Below are 7,147 nucleotides of genomic sequence, written 5' to 3' on the forward strand. Positions count from 1 at the left end.
TACTTAGATCAAATTATTACTTCGTTTGCCACGAGGAACATTTTATATTATTATGATTGATAACAAAAACTCAAACAAACTGAAGGAAAGGGAAGAACATTGATTTCAAACAAATATGCATCCTCATTCATCATGATTTTTTGTGAAATCTACGTCTTTTAGTATCAAAACTACGTGTTGCGATATTTCTTTCACGTATTGCGTCTGGAGCAAATCGTTTCAATGATTAGCAGTAATCAGCCATCATGCTGACTCGCTGACTGCACCGAGATTTTCAGAGAAATAGTCAGTGTGCGAGTGTAAGAAATGAACTTTCAAGCTCATATTACAATCCAACTCTCTGAATTTATCGATCATGTTATTGACAATATTTTCGTAATTTGGGTCCTTTAATAACATCTTTAAAGGCAATCCACGCTTCTTTTTCAACTTTCCTCATTGTCCTTTCGAACTGATTTGTATGTTTTCGCCCAGCTGCTCTGACAATCTTTAGTATTGACCAAGAAGACTCGTCAGTAGACAGGGTGTAACTAAAATATTATTATACGCTTATATCGTACTGGAAACTCTTAATGGGATAGTGAGAGGTAAGGCTGCGATTTAAGTTACATTTTATTAATAAGCAGGACCGTCCCCACACACAATTCTATTAACATGGTGTCTGTATGTCTACCTGTATCCCAGTCCATATTATACTCTGTAATTTCTGTGTAACCATCTATCCACCAATCTGTCGATCTTACAGTTTTCTATGTCTGTCGTAATGTCGATCTACCTACAAGACTGTCTTTTATCTTTCTACGTGTGTCTGTTTGTACACTGATGAATCCATCAATATAACTACTACAGATTTTTTACATCTGCTGGTATATCGATCTACCAACTAGTCTGTTTACGCTATCTATTTATTTATCATTGTGTCTTTATCCACCAAAATACCGTACATTATTTCTCTATATTTCTTATTATTCCAATTATAACAATTGATCTTTACTTGTCTGCAAACCAAAGATACTCCAAAAATTCAAGTTGACCAACTTGCCTAATGATATATTGCGTAAAGCGATAACAAGTCTGACTGAGCTTAGGAAAGATCCACACGAGTTTTCTAGTGTAATCAATCAGATATTATCAGGAGTGTTTACTCAGATAGATGGGCTGTTCAAAATTTCTAAATAAACACCATGTACGAACACGATGAACCATCAGAGAAAAACAAGCGTACATTAATCAAGATATTCGATAATAATGAAACAGGTACTAGAATTATTAAAATTTCAATAACCAGAAAATTCAATTATAGTATCTGATGCTAATATAAATGTTATTTATTAAGTGTAAATAATAAAAGGTATTAAAGATGCTATGACTGCATTTACATGCTATATGTATATATAAATACAATCTCTCTCTCTCTCTCACACACATATATATATATACTGCATAATAAACAAAAGAATGCACTTTTCTTAATTAGTTTTAGTCTGGACTTTTTAATCTGTAATAATAAAAGGGCGTGTCCGTGGATATGTGTGTGCGACTGCCATAGCTCCAAGAGGAAAGAACCTAGAAACCTGAAATTTTGCACCCATAATACGTGGATCCTGAGGTTGTGGACCTGGGTATTATTACATATCCACGTGCGTGCACGCATATTTGTAGTGAGGCAAGCTTACGAAAAATCACATAGAAAAGAAGTGGTTCCTTATATTACGAATAAAAATCACAGCCAGACCGACAGCCACGCACGTGTGTGTGTGTAACCACCCTATCTCCAAAAACAAAGAAACTAGAACCCGAAATTTTGCACCCATCATATGGGCAACTGGGTATTGTTATTTATCCACGTGCGTGCGCGCATGCGCGTCTTTTTATGAGGCAAGCTAGCGAAAAACCACACAGAAAAGAAGTGTGACCATTATAGCTCCAAGAAGAAAGAACCCAGAAACCTGAGATTTTGCACCATACTAAATGGACCCTGAGGGTGTGCACCTGGGTATCATTACTTATCTTATCCGCGCGCATACGCATTTTTTTGATGAGCCAAGCTAGCGAAAAACCACATAGAAAAGAAGTGGGTCCTTATATAACAACTTCAGATATACCAATGCGTTTTGGTAACAATGCGTTCCAACAATGACTTTTATGTCATGTTGCTTAGCAATAAAGTATATAGGTTATACTTTTATGCTAAAATGGGTTCAGAATACACTCTATCAACTTAATAACCCCAGCGAAGTCGAGTATTTTTGATAGTTTCAAATAAACGTGTCTTGTGTTGTCATACAGTCGATAAATGCTTTATACCCTTTTGATTACCATGATAATCTGTTATAGTTTTTTCATGTGGAATTTTTTCCAAGGTTTTTGATTAACTTTATTTTATCACCTATTTACTTAAATTATCTTGTGTCGGAATGGAAATGCTCTTATAAAATTGTCTGTGCGCGCACGTGCGTGTGTGCAAAAATCCATTTAGATAATGCTACTTGAAAATTTACTTGTTTCTCACACGAGTTCTAAAACAAAACAAATGTTAAACATAAATCTTGGTTATGTCCTCTTCAAAGAAATGTCTTATGCTTAATTTGAATGTTTGTGTGGGATGGATAATTTACGCTATATAATCTGCTACATTAATTGTTTTATTGTTATTATCATGAGAATGTTTTTGGTTTTTATAAAAGGAGTCCGGAATCTGGTGAGCCAACTTTAAAATAGAACCTCATTTATGATCTGTCTTGTAAAGAAGAATGTTTGTGTTAAAGTTTAAGAAAAGCACGCCAAGAATGTTTCTCACATAGTTATGAGAAATTATTAATTCCGCCAACTAATTAAAACCTCGCCTACAAGACCATTGCCGTGTACAGGGGATGAGGGTGATATACGATAAATACAGTTTACTAAAGTATCAACATGTAAATCAAGAATGTAAGTGCAATAACATACGACCTTCGTGTAACCTTGCTGATACAGTCGGTAGATGACAAAGTTTTGTAACCATTAGCAACACCCTCTGCTTCACGTGTGCTGCCTTAAATGTAAAAATATGGGTGGGATAATACATTAGCTACATCCACGTGCCTCGCTTCTTTTTTGTTATACAAAGAGGTGGTTGTAAGGAACCGAAATATTTTGTTATTGTTTTTTTTTCGAACTAGCGCCAAGGTAAAAACTTCTAGCTGAAAAAAGCCAGCTGGTGTCCCTTGAAGCACGCACTAGGTTGTAATAAACTCTCCCCGTGTATGGAGTAAGAAAACACGAAAGTATGTATTCGTTACATCATCCTCGAACAATCGATAACCTTGAAAAATTAATTATTGAGGTTTCTAGTGATTCGTTTCCAAGTGAAGCTTTTCATTCAAGAAAAAACAAAAAACACCATAGTTAAAGTTCCTGTCTATTATATATAATCAACTGGTTCGGGGAGGGTGTGTGGAGTTATTAGACAGCATGAAGCCGTAGTGAATAGATATAATTGTTCCAAAATATACTCAATTAACAACAGATGAACTAAGACCCTTACAGTTCAAGTATTTACAGATCTTTTAAAAAAGCTACGAGTGTGAGAGTAAGTCAAGCTAAGCCGAAACGTAATAAACAGGGAAAAATTGAATTGTTTACATTTTCGCGCAACGCTACACGAGGAATAATTTTGGAACCGACAGACTACTGGAGAGCCAGCCAGCTAACCAACAACATTCACCGCCAATTCGTATCTGACTAAACAGAAGGATTTTACAGTTATTCTTAAAGTGCTCCTACTGCACCAGTGTGGAGAGCGTTTCTGATGAAACTTCATGAACCCTCTGATTAGCAATATGGGCACGCTATCAACTAGGACAAATTCCGGCCCAAAATTCCTAATAGTCCTAAGAAGTTACAACTTAATACTTTAAGTACTACTTTATTCATATTGGATACATCAGATACGGATATTATATTATATTCTATTACAGATTAACAACCTTTATTATCCCTTACACCTTTTCCTTGCCTAGTCATTTAATTTTCTTGTATAGATATCCAATTTACATTTTTAAAACAGACTTTTAATTTTCGTTTCAGATATCAAATTATCTCTTTATAAATTTCCAGCAGTTTTGTTTATGCGAATGTCTAAAACGCGTTAAATCAGAATCATATAAGTAGCTAAAATAAGCCAATATCAAAAAGATTTATTTAAAATGATGTTATGTACTCTCCTTACCATTAAACTGGCAGTTAAAATCGAATAGTTTGAAACTATTTATCATCTTATTATGATGTTCCATCATAGCGTTCGTGAGATCCGCCAGTGGTGGCATTATATATTATTCAAACACAATATTACAAATAAGTTTTCGCTGCGAAATCATAGACTTGGCAGGTCTCAAAAGCAAAACGTCACATGACGTTTCGTTCGTATTTTAAGCTGCTTTTACTTCTGCTATTTTATACAAGCAATGTCAGTATGAAAAAAAAAGTGTTTTTTATTCATCTTTTAATTGTATTTGGACTAAAAAAGCCTAGAGTAAGGCAAAATACAATTAAAGAGCCTGTAACAATACGTAACAATACTGTGGGTAAGATTATTTCGAAGGTAAATATTTAGATTTAGATGTTAGTGTGAAGATTTGAAAACAAAAGCATGTCAATAATATGTGCACTTGTGCAAGAATTTTTAGAGAATATACAAAAAACAGGTAGCTCAAAGTGCAGGTACACAAAGGAATAAAAGTGTTAAACATAAGATTTAACAAAACGTATGTGTGTGTGTCCTTCGTCAAATATAAGCATATTACTAACTGATTACGCAAAATATAACATTCTCTTCGCTAAAGAAACTTTTAGCCTGGCCATGAACAAATATTTGAAAAATAAAACATAATCCTTTAACAGTATTTCATCAGTTTACCATCCTATCATCTTCATTTTCACAATCATCAAATAATTTTTATCATCAAACATTAACGCTTTCTGACAACCTACGAAAAATATATAGGATGATATATACACCCGAAATATGAAAAAGTTTAAGGCACCATTATATAATAATAACAACGTTTTTTTACAGTTGTCAACATACTGTTCTGGTAAATTATTGATGGTAATTTTTACGACGACTCATAAAAAACCTTTGGTTGATTAGTATGTTACCTGTCAGTATTGAATGTGAGAGTGTTACTATGTTGTCACGCATCATAACAGAATATTCAAGATTGTAAAAAAAAAAAGCTGACTAATAGCGGATTTGCTTTTTTTCCCCCAACTGTGATCAGAAAAACACAGCTATGTCATGTAGCCACTACCTACCGGAAGAAACAAGAGGTCCTGCAGAGAAAACTTGGAAGCCCCTTGTCGTAGACGGCACAAAGTCAAAAATTCTTCGTCTGTAGATTCTTTGTACCTCACCAAACTGCAATACAACATAAAAACTAGTTATCGTTTCATTCTTGCATAGTTTACTTACAAATTGTAAGAAGTACAAGATTAAACATCTACATCAGATTGACAGTGATAAATTAACTGAAAAACCTTTAGAAATGAAAAGGTAATGTAAAGTGGGTGTATAAAGAAAAATAGTATTAAACCAAATTCAACGTGTTCACGTGTTCCAAAAGTTTGATTTTGTAGACCTAATATATAACTTTAATCGCACACATTTAGCAACAAAATCGTTCCATGAGCAGCTGAGCACTAATTTTTCTATCATTCAATGATATGGAATGCCACTTTGTATGAATATAATTCGAAACCGCATTCTTCAGCTTATTAAATGTTTGGAATACACACAAAAAAAATTCGGTATACGTATAGGTCGGTGAAGAAAATATATCGACGACAGTTAGACCCCTCCTACTCTCAAATGTTCCTCACCATCGATTAGGGCATTCATAGAGCTGTTATAGCTTAAAACTGCAGCACTCAGATGGTCATGAAGTTGTACTTTGGTTAATGTGAACTTAGTACATTTCATATCACAATGAGGAAATATATATAATTTCTTAGCACTTAGATGCAGCCGAAACAAAATTAAGAAAGAAATATTTTCGATAATTAAAATAATACTTTTGTAGTAATCTTTTTCATTTATCTAGAATCATTTGGAAATACTAAAAAAGTTTAAAAATTGCTTTTCACAAGAATAAAAACAACACTGATATAATAAAATAGTCTACTACTTTGTTTCCAACGCCCTAACAGTTTACGACTACTTGTAGTCTACATTAATCCCTGCAGAGATGTTCTATGAGGTTAAGATCTAGGCTCCGGAAGGACCATGGTATCATTACTTTGAAACAACTCATTTAGTGTGTGTGTCTTTTGCAACATGAACCGTTATCCTTTTGGAATAATCATGTAGTTTGGCTTTCAACAAATTTGGCCATGGCCATTAGAGCGTTGTGAACATTTAGATGGGTAGATATTTCACAAGCAGGTCCCATCCCAAATATAAGCCAAAATATAACCCCAACACCACAATCTTTCGCAAATGGCACAACATATTCACAGTGGAAATAATCACACAACTGTTTCTTAACTCATTTGTTACCATCACTTTTAAACTTTGTGAATTGAGCAAAGTATTGATCATCAACATAGAAAATTTACGACAAATCCTCAAGATTTTAATGCTAATGGCATCAAATAAAACAAACCCAAACATCAATAGGATATGTACATTTTGACTATCCTTGTCCTTCGAAAAAAAGAAACAACAACAAAAAAAAAAAACGGGTAGGAGAGCACACTGAAAATAGCTCAAAAGCGGAACTCGGTCAAGTGTGATCTATTACACGCAGTAAAGCTGCAGGGAATATATTGCAAGTCACAATCCTAAAAGTGGACAGCTGTGACACTCTAACGGTACTTTCGGGTGACATTACAGATTTGGAGATGGTGCACCATCAAATAACAGCTACCGTACAACGACTTTATTTACAATATTAATGCTTGGAGACGGCTTGAATGTGTAACGAAGAAAAACTTTAATATACGTTTAACATAACAGAAAATGTACAACGTTTCGACAAGGTTTTGTCATCATCAGGTACGAGTAGTTTACACAGACACAGATATATATATATATATATATATATATATATATATACTATACACTAAAATAAAAAACTAATACTAGTAAGTAGTAGGTAAACAAGTAATC

The sequence above is a fragment of the Limulus polyphemus genome, unplaced genomic scaffold (genome assembly GCF_000517525.1).
Source record: "Limulus polyphemus unplaced genomic scaffold, Limulus_polyphemus-2.1.2 Scaffold114, whole genome shotgun sequence".
In the NCBI taxonomy this organism is placed as follows: domain Eukaryota; kingdom Metazoa; phylum Arthropoda; class Merostomata; order Xiphosura; family Limulidae; genus Limulus; species Limulus polyphemus.